We start from the raw sequence: 23,261 nt of genomic DNA, 5'->3' as shown, positions 1-23,261 counted from the left end.
TTCTTCATAAATGCTGAACTGGAATTGCCATGTTGCCCTACATCATGTGTACTTTCCAAACTGCTTTAAAATCCGTAGCGAAGTTCTTGTTGCGTTTTTTGTTCAGGTTTCCTCCCTTTACATACACTGCTGGAGCATATCAAGAACGACTCCTTCCTCTACACCTACAGGGGGGTGGACAAAAAATTAGAAACCCCGAAAACAAAACCAATTAATACGTTTAATATGGTCTAGGAATACCGTTGGCATTCGTAGCAGCTTCCAGTCGTCTTGGAATAGATAAACGCACGTCGTGATAGGACACACTTAGGGACCCTTTATGAAGTATTCGGTACCACGCGTTTACGTTTTATGCGATAGACATTTCACAGTACAGTAAATGTTAGTAGACAACTTTCGGTGCTCTGTACTGTATCATCTAGCACTGCACACGAGATAATTTCTTATGAAAGAACCGATTTTAACTGTAACTCAATTAATGTGACTTTGTTGATCAATACTGTCAAAGGTCTTTTATTCTAAGAAACTCTATAAGCAGTGAGCCTAAAAGATAGGGAGTTGGAGTAGAGGGGCATTGGTTTTCAATTAGTTCGAATACGTGGTCTGTAAAGCCAGCTTCTTTGACTTGTGCATTGTACGAATGTTCTGGAACAATATAAACATTAACACAAAATTCAAACTGTGTGTTGCTGTAAATTATTTAATATCATCGACTTTTAACATTGACTCCTGGGATTTGTTTAGTGAAGCAATTAATATAATGCATCCCATTTAACATTGAATTGATGGAGAAAAGTCGTCGAAACTAACAAGATAAGTACACACTCCAAGCATTGCACTGAACTTACCACAAAGTCGTAATCTAGGGGTAGCTAGAACCTGGTAAAAAGAGTGCGTTGGAAATCCTGTATGGTTTTCAATGGTATCTTACACCACTATCCCTGCAAAATAGTGGCAAGTTCAGGTAACGATGGTGGATATCGAACACGTACTCTTCTGTCCAAAGCAGACCACAAAGGCTCAATAATACTGAGATATAATGGCTGTGACGGCCAGGGCAAATGCGACAGTTCATCCTCGTGTTCACAGTACCAGCCCTGGACGATGCGAGCTGTGTCAACGAGGGCCCTGTCGTTTTGGACTATGGGATGCACCTGATGAGCCAAAATGGTCTCATAATAATTCTTGGCAGTAACGTGATCTTGCATAGTAATCACGAGACCCATGGAATACCACGATATGGCTGCCTAACTCATCATGCAACCCCCGCCATGTTTCATCTTGGGACGTTAGCCGCGCCAGAAATTGGAAATATTGCGAACAAGGCTCATCGGACCAAATGACATTCTACCATTGCTTCGTAGCTTTGGTTTTATGGCTTGGGCATCTGCATCACTAATGTGTAGTTTTGGAATTCCAGCACACACTGCCATTCCCTCCTCATTGAACTCCTTTAGTGTTGTTTTGGTGCTGACAGGGTTCGAAAGTGTGCAATTTAGTTCAGCAGTGTGTTTTGCAGCTGTCGTCCTCTTCCCTTTTTTGTCACAATCCTCTTCAATGACCGCCTGCCAAAATCACTCAACACATACTTCTGTCCGCGTTGGGAATTAGCAGATGATATTTTCCCGCTTTCCTTGTATGCAGTATAAATTTTCGATACGGTGGGTCTTGAAACACCAAACACTTTTGCTGTCTTGGTTACAGAAGCAGAAACCATACGAGCACCAACAATTTGCCAACATAGGTATTCACTTAGCGCACAAAGTGCACATTGCACTCACAACTACTGACCACGAGTAACACTCGACACCTGTTGAGGACATTGCACAGGTGCTGCTCGTGGTCAAATGCAACAGCGCAAGCTGCGGGCTTGACTGGCATCTGCATGTAAGCTCAACCATGCATTTCTCGCGGTGCTTCCTGATTTTTGTCCGCCCTTGTCTGTGCGAGTTATTACTACCCTACTCGTGTTTTCACTGCCACTACGAAAGCGTTTTATAGGGAGGTAGTATAAGAGCCGTTCAAATGAGAAAAGCGAAACATTGTAACAACCAAATCGGTTGAAATTTGCATGTGCCGCTTTAGAATAACATAATGAAAAATCTAAAAACTTCAAAGCTCACCTTTTCTTTCAAACGTCCGGGGTCTAATATTCTTCGTTTCCTCGATCACGGGAAAACCATTAACAGTGACGTGTACTGCGAGACAGTCAGTAGCTTACTTAAGTCCATCAAGAGCAAACGGCCTGGGCTGCTCACGGAGGGAGTAATGCTGCTCCATGATGACGCGCATCTACACGTCTCCCTGGTCACACGGTAAACCTTTTGAATAAATACTTCAGTCATACCCATAGTGTTGTTTCGTCCCTTTTCTTTTGAATATCACTCTTGCATTCGCAGATTCCATTCAGTAAAATCAGATCATAGAATTTCTAAGTAGGTATTGGATATCTACCTTAGAGTGCCAACCAGAAAGCTAATGAATGATGTATTGTCGCGAGAGATTCCGCGACTGTTTAAATTTTTTAAAATATTTATTACAACTGCCTCAGTTGCAAATCAAGTAGGATTACTTGGAATATAAAAAAAAAAGCTGAGAAGTGGCTGATGTAGGATATTAGTTCATTTCTTCAATACTTGTAAGTGGGTGTGACTAGGGCTGTGTCCCAATCGCTGTTTGTAGTTATCTGCACATGAGATTCGCGATATATCTTCTCGATCACATCTATCTTTCAACCGCTTGTGAATGTATGGAATTTACGGTATTACCTACAAGTGAATACCGTATTACAGCCACAGTCTCCGGACTACTATACAAAACTCTTGTGACATTTAAAGAATGAGTGTTGCAAGGAAGCCTTCCGATACACTCGTACAACACATCTTACATTTATCGCTCAGCCTACTAAAACTGAAATATGTGGAATAGAGGGAGCCTCTGAGTAGGTACGAGATTTTACTTTATTTTATTGGCAAGAATTTAAAATAAGGAAACCATCAGATTAACAGGAAAATCATGTATTAGTTTGGTGTATTAATGAACCAGCATACGTGCTTGAGCGTTTTGGTAAAATTGAGTAGCGAAGTCATTTCGATGGTTAGAACTATTTTTTTATGTAAGAAGGTTTGTTATGGCGCACGTTCTGTTGTGATTGTTCTATTTATTTTGTAAGAAGGCTATTTAGGTTTTTATGTTGGTAACGTCGCGTAGTGCTCTGTATGAAAATCACTGGCTGTGCTGTGTGCAGTCTGTGGCTGGTTGGCATTGTTGGAATATTCGCTACTGTAGTGTTGAGCTGCTGGATGTGAACAGCGCGTAGCGTTGCGCAGTTGGAGGTGAGCCGCCAGCAGTGGTGGATGTGGGAAGAGAGATGGTAGAGTTTTGAGAGCGGACGATCTGGACGTGTGTCCGTCAGAAAAACGAAATCTGTAAGACTGGATGTCATGAAGTGATATATATATATATATATATATATAATGACTTTTGAACAATATTAAGGTAAATACTGTGTTCTCTATCAAAATCTTTCATTTGCTAACTATGCCTATCAGTAGTTAGTGCTTTCAGTAGTTAGAATCCTTCATTTAGTTGGCTGTTTTGGCGCTCGCTGTATTGCAGTAGTTCGAGTAACGAAGATTTTTTGTGAGGTAAGTGATTTATGAAAGGTATATGTTATTGTCAGTCAGGGCCATTCTTTTGTAGGAATTATTGAAAGTCAGATTGCGTTGCGCTAAAAATATTGTGTGTCAGTTTAGTGATGATCAGAATAAGTAAAGAGCGAAATGTCTGAGTACGTTCAGTTTTGCTCAGCTGTTTGAAAATCAAATAACGTAAGGGGTTTACCAGCACATTAATTCATAAATTTTTCTAAGGGGACATTTCAATTTGCCAGAAGTATTCCTTATGGGCTCCGCGCGGCGACGAGAACTGTAGCGCTATGCTTCACGTCATCGCAAGTGCAGCAAAGAGACTGCTGCGTCGCACGCGGCTCCAAGGAATATCAACTGCTCGAACGTAATATGTAAAGTGAAGGTGGAGGGGGAAGAAAGGAAGGGAAGGGATTATTGACGTCACCAGCATCGGGACTTGACGCGGAATCAGTGGCGATAAGTGAAAATGTGTGTCGAACGGGGATTCAAACGCGGTATCTCCTGCTTGCTAAGCAGTTGCGTTAACCACTGCATCAGCTGGACACAGTGTGTGTCGCAACCGCCCGGACTAATTCAGTACACCACCCGGCCGACCCTCCCCCACTCAGGCCACCTATCTGCAGATCCTGTCCGTGTCCTCCATGCTCTCTACTTTTGGATTACCTCAGGAGTTCAGCCCAATGATGAAGGTGGATTCGTTGCCCATCGAGGTGCATCACTTATACAAATGCGTGGTATCTGTTCTTTCATACGTGTCTGAAAGAACAGACACCACAAGAAATCTGCAGCTGTGATACTTTATATGTAAATTGAAGGTGGAAGAGGGAGAAAGGAAAAGAAAGCGGCCGGCCGCGGTGGGCGTGCGGTTCTAGGCGCTCCAGTCCGGAGCCGCGCTGCTGCTACGGTCGCAGGTTCGAATCCTGCCTCGGGCATGGGTGTGTGTGATGTCCTTAGGTTAGTTAGGTTTAAGTAGTTCTAAGTTCTAGGGGACTGATGACCACAGCAGTTGAGTCCCATAGTGCTCAGAGCCATTTGAACCATTTTTGAAAAGAAAGGGATGACTGATGTCAGTTGCATCGGGACTTTACTCCAAATCAGAGGCGATGAGTGAAAGTGTTAGTAGTAGGGCAACAGGGCGCCACCCCATGCTGTACTGTTGGCAGATTAATTCAACACGGCGCATGAAGATGGCGGCCATAGATGTGGCAACTTCGTAGTGACATCATGGCGGGTAATTCAAACTTTGGTGGGAAAATAGGTCAATTGGGCTACCTCTACTAACCTAGCTCCAACCCCCTCCCCTCCCCTATCTGGAAATTGACAGGAAAAGGACTCAGTCTGTACTGAGCTGCCAGATAGGAGAGATGTAAGTCTTTATTTTATATGCATTGCTTATTTAAACAGATAGAGTTGTCATAGACAGTAGCTCTATCCAGTGTGTTCACCATGAGGTCTGGAGACCAGCTGACCTAGTTCACAACACCACGAGCAGAGGGCGCTGTCGGCCCTCCCCCTCTCCCCTCCCATGACGTAATCCAAAATGGCGGTCTTGGGAAAAACGGCAGGAAAAGAACTCAATCTGTGTCTAGCTGCTGGACATGGAGGATGGTCATAATCGATAACTGGGTGTACTATGTGTTCAATGGGTGGGATATGTGTGCTGGAAAAAGAGGAATTTCACAGCTATATTAGCTGCACTCATGCAGCTGAAGACTGTGTCAATAGCCACAGCTCAACACAGAGTGAAGTGGCGGCCAGAAGTGGGGTTTTCAAGCCGGATCCGCAAGTGCATGACAGACCACCATTCATCTGCAGGTGGGGTAGAACGCCACCGTCCTATTAGCTCCCAGGGTAAAAATGGGTAGAGATTGTATAAAGCCAAATCATGGTGCAGTCGCTCTCATTCTGCGTTTGTCAGTTAACCTATGGAGTTGATTGTGTGTTTTGTGCCATTTTTTTCTTTTTTCGGGCGAAAAAGTGAAGCTTACTAATTCCAGCGATAGCATCAGCAGTGGGAGCAGCACCAGCAAACGCCTTCGCCAGGACAGTCTCATGTAAGTTAACTCTTCTAATCGTTCAATGCACCTGTGTGTGTCCTGTAATTTTAGAACTTATCACAGCACTTGTTTAGGCCGTAGTTGTTACAGGCATACCTCTGTACTACCAAGCGTTTGACTGCCTCGTTGCCATAGTTTTAGTGTGTGGTGAATTTTTATTCCATAGCTGGTATGACAGTCCTTTTTTTCTTGTTGTTGTAGCTCTCATCTCTGAGAGTTGCCTGATCTAAATCAGCGGCTGGAGACAGAGAGTATTGCAGCAACAGCCTCCAACAATAATAACTGAGTCATCGCAGCAAGAACGTAAGTGCATTAATTTTTTTTATTTAATTTTTTCAACATATGGGTGTTAGAGAAAATGTATTTTTTTTTTTGTTCATGAGATGTACTGTGGTTCAAATGATGAATACTGGGGAATGTATATACATTTATTTTTCGTAACATTATGCATTCAGTTGTCTGAGACATATTCTTTATTTTCTAGGATGAGGAAGGAGACATAGGGGTATGTGTCGAGGCTGAGAGCCAGGAGCAACCGATTCAGTCTTCTAAGGAGAGTAAGAGTTTCAGATTCTGTGCGTTTCATATATAAGTAATATCAGTTAACTAAAGAATGCGATTTTGTGTTTATATTTCAGAGTTAATGAAAGCGATTATCAGTACGATTTTCTGTGTGTATATCTTGAACATTTGCAAGAAATAATTACATTAAATACAAGGGCGGTTCAGAAAGTAACCTCCGATTGGTCACAGTGCGGGTTGTGGGGGGAGTAGCGACGCCATCTGTGCGTTCACGCACTCAACAGGTCAGTCGGCATCAAGCCGTGGTCGAGTGAACGTCGTACCTGCGCTAGTTTAGTTTTTGTGGCAGTTTGAAATGTGTGCTGCAATAGAAAACCCCGCCAAATGTGAAGTGCGTGCTGTCATAAGGTTTTTACAGCCAAAGGATATTCTGCAGCAGCTATTCATCGTGAGCTTTGTGCCGTGTATGGACCAAGAGTTATGAGTGAAGGAGTTGTCCGTGAATGGGTACGTTTATTTAAAAGTGGACGAGAAAACGTTCATGATGAAGAGAGGAGTGGTAGACCATCATTGGTGACTGACGAACTCGTTCAGACAGTTGATGCAAAAGTTCGTGAAAATCGACGTTTCTCAATGTCGGAGTTGTCTACTGGTTTTCCACAGATTTCTAAGACTCTCTTGTACGAGATAGTGACAGCAAGATTGGGTTACCGTAAGTTCTGTGCACGATGGGTGCCCAAAATTCTTACCGACCACCACAAAACTCAAAGAATGGCCTCTGCATTAGACTTTCTGTCACGTTATGAGGACGAAGGAGAACCATTGTTAAACAGAATCGTGACCGGTGACGAAACCTGGATTAAGTACGTGACCCTGAGACAAAAGAACAATCAAAGATGTGGGCACATACAAATTCGCCTACCAAACCAAGAAAAGCCTCGCAAGATTTTTCTGCCAGAAAACTGATGGCAACGGTGTTTTGGGATGCCAAAGGGGTGTTGTTGGTTGAATTCATGGAACGTGGTACGACCATTAATCAAGACGTGTACTGTGAAACAATAAAAAAGTTACGACGGGCTATACAGAACAAACGCCGTGGTATGCTGACTTCCGGTATCGTTTTTTTGCACGATAACGCCCGTCCTCACTCTGCTCGCAGAACAACGGTCCTTCTTGAGTCCTTCAAGTGGGACGTTATCAACCATCCACCTTACAGCCCAGACCTGGCGCCAAGTGATTATCACCTCTTCATGCATTTGAAGAAATGGCTCGGGTCACAGCGGTTTGATGACGACGAAGAGCTCAAAGATGCGGTCACAGGCTGGCTCCAGGCATAAGCGGGTGATTTTTATGCAGAAGGAATTTCAAAGCTTGTGAAGAGATACGATAAGTGACTCAATCGCTATGGAGACTATGTAGAAAAATAGTGCAAAGATGTAGTTGTAAGATGTATATATTAAAATATTTTTATTTAACTTGGTGTATTTTTTTAAAATCAACCGGAGGTTACTTTCTGAACGGCCCTCGTATTACATAAATATTGTTGTAGGTAGCGTCAGTGAGCTAGATAAATGGCCCCAAGGCGAGGGTGAAATACCGGAGTGGATACATGAGATGCCGGCTGCTGCAGAGGAAGCTGAAAGGTTGTGCCATCTTGCACTTTTGAGGGAAGATGAGAAAATACTGGGTTGGGTGGGAGAGCTACTGGAAAACCTGATTGAACTGCTCGATCCTTGGACCCAGAGTGGGAAAGGTGATTATAATGCAAACGTCATCATTGCAAATGGCTCTGAGCACTATGGGACTTAACATCTATGGTCATCAGTCCCCTAGAACTTAGAACTACTTAAACCTAACTAACCTAAGGACATCACACAGCACCCAGTCATCACGAGGCAGAGAAAATCCCTGACCCCGCCGGGAATCGAACCCGTGAACCCGGGCGTGGGAAGCGAGAACGCTACCGCACGACCACGAGCAGCAGACCGTCATCATTGCAGCATATAATTTTATTATTCTCAAATGTTATCGTTTTTTTAAACCATATATTTTTTAAGAAAATATCTTGAGCATGGTACTTAATTTTTTTCGTTTTCGTTTGTTACAGAGGCACCACAGTCGTCACAGCTCCACAACAGCTAGTTGTGGCACTATTGCCTAGAGCAGTGGTTGTTAGGGCAGGAATGAAACATGCCTCCGAGCGGTATGCACCGTAATGCAACGCACCACTCACAGCTGCATGAGAGGTGGCAGTATCAGCTGCGGCCGCCGCTACGCCTGCGCCCATGCCATTGCGTACCCCCTGGCATCCATGGGTGGTTCAGTCGAAAGAAGAAGAAGAAGAACAGCAACTATATCCCACCTGCCAGGCTGGCAGTGGTGAAGGCTCCAGCAGCAGCTGCAGCAGTAGCAGCATCGCTGGACACCATCGCCACATCCAGGGTGTTACCACTAGCCCTCAATGCCACCACCTCATCCTACTCCAGCTCTGACTGGTCGCCCTCGCTGGAAATGGTAGGTATATGTGCCTCGGTGCACATCCATGTGCACCTCGCCAACTGCATCACTGACAGGTGGACATCACCACCTTGGAGTACTAGTATTGTTAGTAATAGACAGGATCCTGTGGCTAGCGACAGTTTCCTCTCCTGTCCTTTTAGTGAAGGACATCAGGTTAGTGACACCATAGCACCGTTAGAATACTTGGTGATTGCAGACGCCTTTGAGGAGCGAATCTCGTTCACAAGAATCTGGCAGGACGGTACCACGACCCTCTCAGGTCTCTAAGGACGTGCCTTCCTGTCATGGAAACAGAGATCCTCAAAGTAGTCAATGATCCGCAGTATCCCGCCATTAAATGCAGTGCAGTACTCTGCGTCGAACTGTCACACCCCCCAAAGTAGATTCTGGCACTGAAGAGACAAGTTTTCATTATCTTTGGGGGGGGGGGGGTGACGTGTTAACGCAGAGCACGTCAATCGCCGAGTGGTTTCGTAAATCTACCTTGAGTGCTAGCTATACTGGCACAGTTTTCTGAGAGGGTCAGCTAAAGCACTCAGCCGAAAACTATACCTGGACATCCATACGCATATGTATGATCTGGTAAATGGAGCGTCTAGATATATCAAGCTCTCTAAAGATATAGCTAATAAGCAGGCATACATTAATGTCGAATATAGTATATATTGGGAGATTATATAGTATATATTTTCTTTAATGTCGTTTGTTGTTAGCAATATTAGCCTATTCCCAAGAGTTAGCAGCTTTCACTCAGTTAATACTACGCAGAAATCCAATCTGCATGTGGAATGCACTTCCTTGACTCTTGTGCAGAAAGAAGTGCAGTATTCTGCTGCATCCATTTTCAATAAGCTACCACAAGAACTCAAAAATCTTAGCAGTAGCCCAAACTCTTTTAAGTCTAAACTGAAGAGTTTCCTCATGGCTCACTCCTTCTATTCTGTCGAGGAGCTCCTGGAAGAGCTAAAAAAGTAAGCAAATTCCAGTGTTACATTGTTGATTTTCTTTATTTAAACTTACGACATGTCACCTGAATATGTTTTTTTATATTTCATTTTATCTGTTTCTAATAACGTGTTATAATTTCATGTATTGACTCTTTCCATGACCATGGAGACTTCTCCTTAATTTGGTCCCACGGAACAATAAATAAATAAATAAAAAGAAATTATCAGGCTAGTTTTGCATTGTCAATCCTGGCTTGCGACAGAAATTACAATTACAGAGATCATCCTGGGCGTCCCATAATGTACCATCTGGGCGATAATATTTGTGGGTGTTATAACTTTGATGGTTTCAAGTCCCACGTCAAGATCCAGGACATACTTATATATTACGCGCAAAATACCGTATGTGAACTTCCTGATCCGGGATGTAGTGGTTCAGCTGGCTCCCGATCCTGAGATCCATACTGCGGCGTTGAAACTCGACAACCCCTCCTTGGAAGAGATTCTCCGCATTGCCCACTCCTTTTAAATTGCTCAAGCGGCTAGTGAGCGTCTTATGGCGCGACCGCAGGTGGCAGCGATCGCGACGTCACGGCGGGTTCCGCCCTAGCGACGTGGACGTGGCCCGGCTGACAGGCCAGCGCCGTCGGGACTCCTCGTTGTCCGACGTCTCTATGGCATCGGCGCCTGTGGTCGCTCCTCGTCGCCGGTCGCACGACCCACTTCCATCTTGCCCACTGTGTTTTACTGCACATTCGCGGGCTGATTGTCCCCACTGCTGGAAAACGTGCAAGCTGTGTAACAAGGAGGGCCACATCCGATCGGTTTGTCGTAGTCGCTCGACTCGCTCCAGTCCTGGCCGTCCTGGGCCTCAAGATCCAGTCCACACTCTGCAATCGGTCGTCCCACAGGATGAACCGTCAGCGTGAGGGCTTTTCCTCACGCTCCGCCTTTTCACTGAGGATGTCAGTTTTCAGGTCGACACTGGGGTCACTGTCTCAATGATTAATATGGCGACATATAACAGCTGGGCTCTCCCAAGTTGTCACCTCACTCTCGCTGTTTTGTCGCCTACAGCGACGGTTCCATTCCACTTCATGGGCAGTTCGTCGTCCAGGTGACGTACAAGCGTGTTCCGCGGCTCCTTACCCTCTTTGTCGTCGACCATCCATCGGCTTCGAATATTTTTGGCCTGGATGCGTTTCAACTGTTTGGCTTTTCAATTTCTGACGAAGTTAAGGTCGTTTCCACGACTGTTCCTTTTCAGAACTTGGACGATCTGTGCTCTGCTTTTGTGTCGTTGTTTGCAACTGATCTCGGATGTGCTTCCGGCTTTCAGGCGCACATCATCCTATGGCCGGATGCACAGCCTCGCTTTTTCCGAGCCCGGCCCCTTCCGGTGGCCTTATGGCCGGCGGTCAAGCAGGAACTTGATTGGCTTCAGGCCACTGGCATTCTGGAGCCTGTAACTCACAGTGCCTGGGTGACACTGCTGGTCGTCATACGGAAACCCAATGGGTCGCTTCGGCTGTGTGGGGACTTCGGCGCTACAGTCAATGCTCAGTCCCTCGTTGACACTTACCGCATTCCCCGACAGGAAGACCTTCTCGCCAAGCTTGCCGGGGGAGAGTATTTTTCAAAGATCGATCTGGTTGAGGCATACCACCAGTTGCCCTTGGATGCCGAATCTCAGAACATCATGGTTATCAACACGCCTTTTGGATAGTATAAGTACAAGCGCCTTCTTTGGTGTCTCTTTGGCGCCGTCCATTTTCCAGCGATTCCTGGAGCAGCTTACACAGTCTATCGCCGCCTGTGTGAATTATCTGGATGACATCTTGGTGACTGGGCGTTCCTGCCAGGAACATTGGCAAAACGTCAGCACCTTATTTCACACTCTGAAATCTGCTGGTTTACACTGTTGGTTGGACAAGTTTTTTTTTTTTTTTCAACAAGAAGTGGAATACTTAGGCCAATGGCTTAACAAAGATGACATTCGCCCTTTGGGTCGTAATGTTGCGGCCATTGAGGCCCTTCCTCATCCCAAGGACTTATCTGAACTCCAGGTGTTTTTGGGCAAGGTTACTTTCTACTTAAAGTTCTTGCCCCAGGCTGTCTCCATTGCTCAACCCCTCAATCACTTGCGTCGCAAAGGGGTACCTTTTGATTGGACTCCTGACTGTGACCAGACTTTTCTCCGTTTAAAGGCGATGCTGAATTCCGCCCCTAGCCTTACTCCCTTCTCTCCCGACCGCCCCTTGGTTGTGGCGGCTGATGCGTCGGCATATGGCATTGGGGCTGTCCTCGCGCACTGGGATGCCGATGGCTCTGAACAGCCCATCGGTTATGCCTCTAACATGTTGATCCTAGCACAATGGAACTACTCCCAGATTGAAAAGGAGGTCCTGTAGATCGTGTTCGCCGTCCAAAAATTTCACACCTATCTCTTTGGGGCAAAGTTTACCTTCCTGACGGACCATAAACCCTTGGTTACACTTTTCGGAGCCCACTCTCACCTTCCAGAGTGGATGGCTCAACGTCTCCACTGCTGGGCATTGTTTTTACATAATTATGCTTACACCAACTGGTATAAGCCCACCGCCCACCATGCTAACATGGACGCTTCGCCATGTCTCCCATCAGGCCCCTATCCTGCCTTTGACCAACAGGAGGTCTTTTGCTTTCACATTGATTCCGCTCACCGGGATGCGCTGGACAGTCTGCCTCTTATGGCTGCTCACATTGCTGCGGCTACCTGCCGCGACCCTGTCTTGCGGCAGGTTCTCTGCTATGTGGTCCATGGGTGGCCCTCCTATGTTACTCGTCGGATGCAGTGCGATTTCAGCCCCCTGGAGCCACCTGTCCCACAGGCTCTCTGTTGTCGATGATGTCCTTCTGTTTGCCACAAAGTCTGATGCCCATTGGGTGGTCAGCCCTCTGGAATTGCAGCTTCGGGTGCTCAGTCTGTTACACCACAGGCACTGGGGTATGTCCCGTATGAAAGTTTTGGTTCGCTGGCACATGTATTGGCCCAGCATCGATGGCGATATTGAGTACCTGGTCCATGGGTGCACCCTGGCCTGTGCCTCGCCAGCCCTGGGATCGCATCCATATCGATTTTTCGGGGCCATGTGGTTACTCATCAATGATGCCTACTCCAAATACCCATATATTGACCTCATGGCATCCACCACCATAGAGGCTACACTTACGACCCTGGCCCAGGCTCTCGCCATTGAGGGCCTGCCGCACACATTGGTCTCCGATAATGGTCCCCAATTCATGGCGTCCTCCTTCCACGACTTCGTGTTAGGCCAACGGTATCAAACGTATCCATATCCCCCCTTTCCACCCAAACACCAGTTGACAGAGGCGGTCGACACATCTCCAACCACATCGGCCCTCACCCTGTTTTTGAGAACCTATCCCACTACGCCAATTGATGGACGCAGTCCGGCAGAGCTCCTTCATAGGTGACAGCCGCGGACCTGCTCCATTTGCTGACACCATCCCCCTCCCGCCCCCACTCCCGGCCCTCGCAGTGGTATACTCATGGCATGGCCGTGTGGGCCAGCGAGTACGGGCGCAAGGTGGGTTGGACACCAGCCACGGTCGTCGCGGCCCATGGACGGCGTGTGATGTCGGTGCAGCAATCAAAAGGGTTGGAACGCCGCCATCATAATCAGCTCCACCCACGTGCCCCCTCGGGCCTCGCGCCACCGCCTCTTCCCCTACCTCCTTCGGGCGCGGACGTGGTCTTCGAGTCACCGTCCCTGCCCCCCGGCTGCCGTCTCCCCGCGGGCCTGCCGCCGGCCTTCTCCGCCCCCGGGTGAATTGGCGGTTCCCTCCCCCGCCCTGGATTCTGGATCGGCTGTCATGGGTACCTCGGGCGGGACGCCAATAGCGGTTGATGAGCCCTGCTCCTCTCCCCATTGCCGCCCGCCTCGGCACCGTCCGGGGCGTTTCCGCCCCTACGCGCAAGTTGCAGGGGGAGGTATATGGTACCGCGCGCCGCGGAATTTGAATCCCCGATAGACGTCATGGAAGTCGAAGACCATCGGGCCGTAAGCTGTGGCGGCGCGCGCGTCCTGGCCTGCATTTAGTGTGAGGACGCCACAGTGGAACACATGGTTCCAGCAGCCAATAGCGGCGCCCCTGATAGAGTATTTAAGCGCCTGCCTCTCGCTCAACCAGCGAGTTTAATAGTTGCGTGAGTCTTGACACATCGCCTCGACAATAGACAGCGTGTTTACCGTTCTTTGTTTTCATTACTAGTGGACGTCTTAGATTCGTTTGGTTGTCCCTGTCACTCCGTTGCTTCTTGCGTGTTGTCGTCATAAGGTCTCTCTCCATCGTCCGTCGTTGTTTCGTGTCTGCCCTTTCCGTTCGTTTGTTTGTTCGCGGGCCTCTCTCCGTTTGGTTCCGCCGCGCTTTCTCGTCCACCCCGCGACCGTTCCAGTCGCGGTTACAACAGGTTACAACAAAAATCATCTATTCATTCTCTCAGCAACCACAACAGCGCCGAAACGGAAGATAACAGAGAGAAGGCCGAAATACTGAATTCGGTCTTCTAATTGTAAAACTATCCCTCCTTTCAATCGTCGTACGAACATCGAAATGGCAAATATTGAGATAACCGATCGCGAAATTGAAAAGCTGGTGCAATCGCTCAGTAGTGGAAAGGCTTCAGGACCAGGTTAGATACCTATAATATTCTACAAAGATTATACGAAACAACTTGCTCCTCTTCTAGCAGTAATTTATCGTAGATCGCTTGAGCTACGAAAGGTACCTAATGACTGGGAAAAAGCGCAGCGCAGGTCATTCCCGTTTTTAAGAAATGCCTTAAGACAGATCCACACAATTATAGACCTATATCGTTGACGTCAGTCTGTTGTAGAATTAGGGAACATGTTTTATGCTCAAGAATTATGATGTTCTTGGAAAATGAACATCTCCTCTATAAAAATCAACATGTATTCCGCAAACAGAGGTCCTGAGAAACTCAGCTCACTCTGTTCCTCCCTGAGATCCATAGCGCAGTGGACAACGGCGTTCAGGTTGATGCCGTGTTCCTTGATTTCAATAAGGCATTTGACACAATCCCGCATTGCCGTTTAATGAAAAAAAAGTACGAGCTTACGTAGTATCGGAGCAGACTTGCGATTGGACTCAAGACTTTCTTGCAGATAGAACTCAACACGTCGCTCTTAACGTAACTAAATCTACATATGTAAAAGTAATATACGGTGTAAGACAGGGGAGTGTGATAGAACCGTTGCTTTTACAATATATATAAATGATTTAGTAAAAAGCGTCGGATGCTCTTTAAGGCTATTCGCAGATGATGCTGTTGTATGTATCAAAGTAGCAACGCCAGAAGATAGTAAGAATTTGCAGAACGACCTGCAGAGAACTGATGGATGGTGCAGACTCTGGCAGTTGACCCTGAACATAAATAAATGTAACGTATTGCGCATACAAAAGAAAAGAAATCCACTATTGTACAGCTACACTATTGATTACAAGCAACTGGACACAGCGTCTGCCGTAAAATATCTAGGCGTAACTATCCAGAGCGACCTTAAGTGGAATGAGCATATAAAACAGATAGTGGGAAAAGCAGACACCAGACTCAGTTTCATCGGATGGATCTTAAGGAAATGTAACCCATCCACGAAAGAAGTGGACTATAAGGCGCTTGTTCATCCGATTCGTGAGTATTGTCCATCTGTGTGGGATCCCTATCAGGTAGGAATGATAGAGGAGATAGAGAAGATCCAACGAAGAGCGGTGCATTTCGTCACAGGATCGTTTAGCTGGCGAGAGAGCGTTACGGCACACGTTACAAGAGAGGCGTTTTGCATCGCAGAGAGATTTACTATTGAAATTTCGGGACAGCACTTTTCAGGGGGAGTCAGACAACATATTACTTCCCCCCACATACATCTCGCATATTGACCACAAGGGGAAAATTCGAGAAATTAGAGCCAATGCAGAGGCTTACCGACAATCATTATGCCCACACACTATTCGCGAGTGGAACAGGGTTGGAGGGACTGGATACTGGTACCGAAAGTACCCTCCACCACACACCATTAGGTGGCTTTCGAAGTATGATATAGGTGTAGACATGCCTACTGAGGAAGACAAACTCACAAAGATTAAAAGTGCTCACAACCAGGAGCGATGACCGTTTGTAGTGTACACCGATATTTAAGACCTCCTCACTAATGTGACCCGCTGTGAAGGTGACCCCACAACGCCACTTACCACGACCACCAGTTCTGCAAGGAGGCTCCACCCCAAAACTGGTTACTATACTCGGGAATAAGCGGAGATACGTTATTTGTTATCGTAATCTCCAGCAGTGTCTCATCTTGGGGATGGAGCTGGTTAGAATCGCCCGTGCTATATCGGTCAAGCAGTCCCCCTGTTTGAAGGAGCATATTGTTTTTGAATGCGAGGCAGAGAGCTTATGCGACATGTGACATTGAGAAAGACTTTTATAAATTAATGAATAATTCAATTTTCGGTTAAACAATGGGAATTTGAGGGAACCGCCGTGAAATTTTGATTAGAACCAAATGGGATGTGCGTTATGGCGTAAGAAAGTGCATTGCCAGACCAAATTTTAAGCATGTTACCTTATTCTATAAGAACTTAGTTGTGGAGATGGCGAATACTGCACTAGACTTTACGAAACCTATTTATGTGCGCGTGTGCACACTAGACCTATCCAAACTCCACATGTATCGCTTTCTTTATGAGTTTGCGAAAACTCATTTCACAGATCCTAAATTACTTTATATGGGTACAGACAGTTTCGTCTATTGGGTGAAAAACTGCCATCCATATGAAGTAATGAGATACCACAGTGATGAATTCGACACGTAATCGTACATGGCCCATAATCCTCATGGCATTGTTCCACAGAACAAGAAGGTTATTGGCCTTATGAAAGACGAGGCGAATGGATTGCCGATTGTGTAGTTTTGTAGGTCTTTGGTAGAAAATGTATGCGTATCACACACTGGAAGGTGTCACCCAGAGGTGGGCTAAGGGTGTGCCTCGTATGGCATCGAGAGCCCTCTCTATCAAAGACTATTTGCGATGCCTGTGTAGCGGTGTTCACAGTACAGCACTGCAGCCTCCACATATGGTATGGCAAACTACTATTTGATCGAGAGGAAACAAGGTGTACGCTGTGCTACAGGCTAAAATTTATCTGTGGCCTCATGATGGTAAAAGGGTCATTTGTGATAACAGGACTGGCACTCTCCCATATTGACACTACTCACTTTAGCGAGAGAAGGGGTGGGGGACTCTGATTGAGTGAGGAGAGAATGAGAGAGAGAGAGAGAGAGAGAGAGAGAAGAGACTGCAGAGTAGTAGTATGTTCCTTTTGTCATAGTGTAAGTAATTTTGTCTGTCTGTCTGTTTGTGTGTGTGGGGGGGGGGTAAATATTTATTCACCTATGATAACTATCAACTTGTGTACACACACACACACCATCATTGTCAAAAAGATAAAAAGAAAAAAGTTTAAAAAATCGAAAACAAAAAATATATTTATATTTATTAAAAAGCATAAACAGAACAAATACTTGTAGATTTATTTATTCATACACAACATATGTGTATCCTAATGTGTATATATGCTGTGTATGCACAGTGTGTGTCAGTAAATAGAATAGCTTTTAAGTTTCCACCTGCCACTAGCCATCCAAGTCAGATTAGTTTTGATGTGTATTATTTATATAGCTCACAGCCCATCAGAATTATTATTGTAAAAACCTTTGCTATTGGGGCTGTGGAAATTAGTTGCAAAGTGTACACAGTCCATCAGAATTATTGTAAAAGCTATGCTACTGGGAGTGTGGAATTTAGTTGTAGTAGTAAAAAAAGTATCTCTGCATTACTTTTTAGCATAGATCTATATATCTGGAAAAACTGTAAACTTTATCGTCCAGTGCTTCTGAGGAAAAATATTATAAAAAATATTCTCGACCACTGTTATCATTGCAGCGTGTTAAATTAAAAGTATATCCTGAATTGGAATAGCTGAGTCAGATTGTCTCTCAAGCATTATATTGTACTCAAGAACTGAACTGTAATCTCAATAACTGAATTGTATTTGTGTGAAGTGAATAAACGAAAAAAATTGTTACCATGTGTCTTAGTTGTTGTTGTTATTTATAAGAAAAAACAATCCCCTACAGCATTATGTATGTATATACAAAGGCTGTGCTTGATACAAATGACATTAGTTTTTCTAAAAACGAGAGCTGTTAAGGCGGTGAAGTCTGAGACAGAGAAAAACAAAATAGATAGAATGGTTGCATGGAGCTACGCCTGTCGTACAGTATGAACTGGGTCATGGGAGCAGGAGGCACGTGACCACATCTGCTTTTAAAGATATATAGCAAACACATCTAAAATTATTATATCTCCTGTGCTCAAAGAAAAACAGACATAGTATCTGGATGAAACTGTATACTAACAAAGCAGGAACAGGGTGAAGAGAAATCATACACATATTATGAGGTAAAAATTCATTTATTTCTCATCCAACTTAAAAGTAATTTTATATTTTCATAATCAGACAAAACACTATTTTCAGACATCTCCCTCTTGAGTCGAAGGGCAGCAGGACACCCGTAGAATTCCAGGTCTTGCTGCTGCAAACTTGAAGATCGACACATCCACATCTTCTCCTTCCCCTACACGTAGGTTATAGTATCCGTGTGATCGAATAATCGAAGCGACGTCAGCATATCTTTATAGTGTATGCCAGGATCATCCCAGTGAATTCTATGGTAGAAATGTGTTAACCACTTTGCACTCTTCCATGTTATAGCGCATTTTACATCCTTGAAAGACCTCAATGATGAAATGTTTGATGAGAATGTCTTATTATTTCTGCATCTTCTGTGTACGCTATGAATGCAACATCTTTAAATATGAACTGTCTATGCTCATCATCACAGAAACTCTGAGAGTTTGCAATGATGCTCACACCTTGAGATGCCATTGTGGAATGCTCTGGGTATGGTGTAGCCCCTGTTCATTTATCTAGCTCGTTGCACATTGGGCAATAGTTAATCACGCCATCTTGTATAAGTAGTGCATATTCTGCAGTGTCCTGCAAAATTTGCTGAAGATTCAAATTCAGTTCGTACATCTATAGGTCCATATTTAATTATGTTGTTCTGTTTCAAGCCGTCTTTTAGGATGATGGTGATAGCTCCTTGAACTTCTGTGGACTGAATAGACAGCCTTCTTCTTCTTCTTCTTCAGCACTTTCATAGTAAGAAGCACGAAACCATGCATACATGTCATATGCTAGACTTTACACATTTTCATCCCACTGCAGATGTAAATTGTTGTATTGGTAGAATTCTGAATTCAGGAAGACTTTGGCATTAGTTAACTTGCAGTTGTCGAATACTGTGGAATCATTTTCCATTTTCCCTCTTATGACAGTCTGAAACGCAAGTTGATGAATCTAAGTGTCTCTAGCTGCAAAATGCTTTTAACAGTCCATGTTTGTCTGCTTGTAGCCAATAGCACTGGGTACTCGAAAATCTCCCAAGAGTGGGTTGTTAGTGACAGATATGAACCGGAATTCAGAACTTCTAAAAGCTTCAAACGCTCCTCATCTGATACACTGATGTGAAGCATTTTCGCTATTATCTTGCTGATTGGGGTCATGTTCTCCTCTTGAACTCCTTGAATGTATGAGTTAATATTAGTCGCACTCCGTACCAGAATTTGTTCGTATTTAGCATTCATAATAATCTGCCTCATGTTCTCAAAGTAACGCATAAGCTTTTTTAGAGGTATGCATGCAGTAAATCGTTTATACTCTGCAACTGTTCTATCTGCTGGGTCACCTATGAACCACCCGGCATTTTCTAGACCATTCAGATCCATGGGTGATGCGGAGATGCATGTTTTAAGAGTTGATGTTACGCCGACATTGCATGTGTGGTCGATTTCAGAACCATTGAGTTCATAGCGTATCTCTTGAAACAGGAACGCTGCTGTCGGTTTTCTTGGATGATCCCACCAAATATATGAAACTTTTGCATGGAAGAGTCAGTGTGTCTTGGTGCTGGATGACAATCCTAATTTCATCATTCTTGTTAAATGTGGTTGAAGCATAAGGTTCATGCAAAAAGTGTTCCTGACACATAATTCGCTCATCATACTGTACTAGACTGGTAATATTGAGTGAGGACTTAATTTTGCGATGTTTCAAACCAATCGTTTTAAGAAACTCGTAGCTCGCACGTGTTATCACTCTGCGGTTCGGCAGTGAAGTGACGTGTGGTGGACTAACTGCACTGGTTTTACACTGTAGGCCCATCCTACCTTAGATGTAAACGTACAACGATTTCCTCACCACGAAAGTCATCAAGTTGATTATTCTGGTCCACAATACACAACTCAAAATAGTCCAATTTCTGGACTGCCACTGGAAGATGGACTGCATTGCTGGGAGTCTCGAAAATTTTATACCCTGTTGCAACTGAGGGGAAGAATCCTTAAATAATATGAATCAGATTGTCGTTGAGATAGGATTTCGTTGCAATGTTACTCAAGGCTCAGATTGCGCTGACAGGCAATATGTCGACAGTCTCATTTGACTTGTAAAACTTGTCCTTTTGTGAAACCCAGTAGTCCTCCTATTGAACCTTTCTGGTTAAAGTCAGTTGTTGCATTCACAGTCTTTTTTTTTCTGATTTAAGTGTACTGATATTTGCACGTATCCCTATGCCTTTTCCAGACTGTTTTAAGAATTCATTTACGTCGTCGATATCGCATGCACCAGGTTCTATTTGTACTACGTCTTTGTCAGCAGTAACATCCAGATGCAGTTTGTTGTTAGTCTTGGTGATATTTGGGAGGCTGTTGTATGGTTCCAGGCCAATCAATACAATTCTCCATTCACCAATGCTCAAATCAATTGACGGGAAGTAATTTGCACGTAGTACAGATGATTGTTCTTTTAAGTCAAAGTGTACAACATTGCATTTGAGCTGCAACCGGTGAAGGAATGTTTAAAGCTCTTCCTTATATATTCTTCTTCTTGTTTGTAACGTCAAGAGAAACATGATGAAAAGATCTCAGCAGAAGTGTGTATTGAAGTACTGATAGTACCGAAAATTGTAGAACACACATATTCTGACGGTTGCAGGTCACCAAATGAGCCAAACTAGCTTCGGTAATGAATCCCGCATAAACACACCATGGAATCTTGGAATGCAAAATTTTTTTTCTAGCCAACTTAAGAGGTTTAGTATTTGTTGCTGGAATATCTCGTAGGACTGCTAAAGGGCTTTTTTTATTTATGAATAGACCAAGCCCTTTCCTGTACAGTTTCAAGCATAGTAATTTTAAAATGGCTGCGGCTTCCATCATGCGCTTATATCTGCTTGCTTCTTGTAACTGCGCTTGGGAGTTTTGCGCGTTCTTGACCATTCAAACAATAGTTGCAGCACCACCTGCGAGGGGCCTCACCGCCGAGAGAGCTAAGAAGGCTGGGATGAGGAATGGAAAAACATCACCAGCACCAGACATCTTGGGTATTGGTAGAATTCGAGGTGCTGTAACCGAGCCTCTTCTTCTTCCCGCACCATTCCTCTTCAGAGCCTTTTTAGCTGCTTACATAGCTATCAGGATACAGTTCTTCAAATATCTTTGCTTCCCACCCTTCTTCTTCTTCTCCTTCTTCTTCTTTAGTGCACATCGTGCAGCATTCATAACTCGTATGAAATTTACTACTTCTAAATCCAACTCAATTTTTTCACGTGTAGTTTTATCAACTGCAAATGTTGCAATGCGTTGACCTATACCAGTATCCTTTCTTCTTCTTCTTATCGTCTTAGCCTTATCAGCTAAAATCCTGCCTGAAAAGTGACGACTTGGGAGATCTTTATTTGCAATATATGCAATGTTGTGTTCCATACACGGTTCGTCGAGCGGATTAATCCCCTTATCGCCTCGTGCCAAGCGTTTTTGAAGCTTTGTTCCAGGTCTACAGTAGTTACCTGTATATAGAATGTGTAGTTCAACTGGCAGTTTGTCTAGAATAACACTACCTCCTCTGCCGGCCTGTGTGGCCGAGCGGTTCTAGGCGCTACAGTCTGGAACCGCGTGACCGCTACGGTCGCAGGTTCGAATCCTGCCTCGGGCATGGATATGTGTGAAGTCCTTAGGTTACGTAGGTTTAAGTAGTTCTAAGTTCTAGGGGACTGATGACCTCAGTAGTTAAGTCCCATAGTGCTCAGAGCCATTTGAACCATTTGCACTACCTCCTCTAATGCGTCTCGTAGCACGCACGTTATGCTACTGCGGTGGTTGTGGAGTGCCACCCCATTATATAGTAAATCATTAGCATCAATCCAACTGTTTAGTGCTGTAGGAAAACCAAGCTCTCTGACTAGCGCTCGATTTCCCCGGCGTCTTATGATTCTCTCCACGGGAAACACATCCTGTTCTGAGCTTTTCTGTTACTCCTCGGTGTAGGAGCAACCTGCAATTTCTTTACCCTTACTATCCTTCAAGCTATAAATTCTAGGATATGTTCTTTGCACCTTTGAAGCTATAAATATCTCTGTTAACCAGTTCGGTAGGTATGATTTCTCAAATACTGTCTTGTTTTTTGAGATATGTACCCAATCAACTACATTAAATTTCTGTTTGCGTGGCTCCAGCATTTTAATGCGACAGTACACCGTATCTATGAGCCCATTATCACGAACATCGATCGGTCTCATTTTTATTGTGCTGTGTTTGGTTCAATTATACTGAGCAATTATTTCTGGGGGATATCTGTCCAATTGTGTGAGCCACGAAGATTAAAACGCATCCATATTATACCTTTCATCGTTCTGTTCAAACGTTCCACGATACTCGCCTTCAGGTGGGTCAATGTTGAGTAGTGATGTATTCCACACCGCTGCATCACGGTCTTGAAATACCTATTGTGTAAACTCTTCACTGTGATCGGTTTGGAGATTATCTGGGCACTGACTCGTCCCTGTCTGCAACAAACGCTCAAACACATGCGCAACATTTCTCCTCGTTTTTGTTTTAAAAGTTAATGCCCAGTCAAATTTGGTGTATGTATCAATAACTATTAAAATATACTCGAATCTATTATTCTCATGTGAATATTCCCTCATATCTACAAGATCAGCCTGCCATAAGTCATCCAAACCTTTAATCATTACATGCCTACGAGGGTACGATTTGCGTGCTTGTTTACTTATTTGATGTTCGAGATTATTGAAACAGCCTCGTTCGAATGAGCTTTATTACCTGCAGCAGCTGGTACCATGAGCAGCTGTAGTCGATCTATTAGCTCGTTGGGATCGTCATAATATATACATTTCAGGATTCGATTGTTCACTGCTTTATGCACAATGTAAATACTATCGCCGCTGCTGCTGTTGTTCTTTTCACCATCAAGTATTGGTTTTATATTTCTTGTTGCTCAGGCTTTTTTTGATCTTATGTACATCAGTCAAATTCAATATTTCACGGTAGATTTCCCT

Source organism: Schistocerca nitens, chromosome 1 (assembly GCF_023898315.1).
Source record: "Schistocerca nitens isolate TAMUIC-IGC-003100 chromosome 1, iqSchNite1.1, whole genome shotgun sequence".
In the NCBI taxonomy this organism is placed as follows: domain Eukaryota; kingdom Metazoa; phylum Arthropoda; class Insecta; order Orthoptera; family Acrididae; genus Schistocerca; species Schistocerca nitens.
This window is presented reverse-complemented; position numbering follows the sequence as displayed.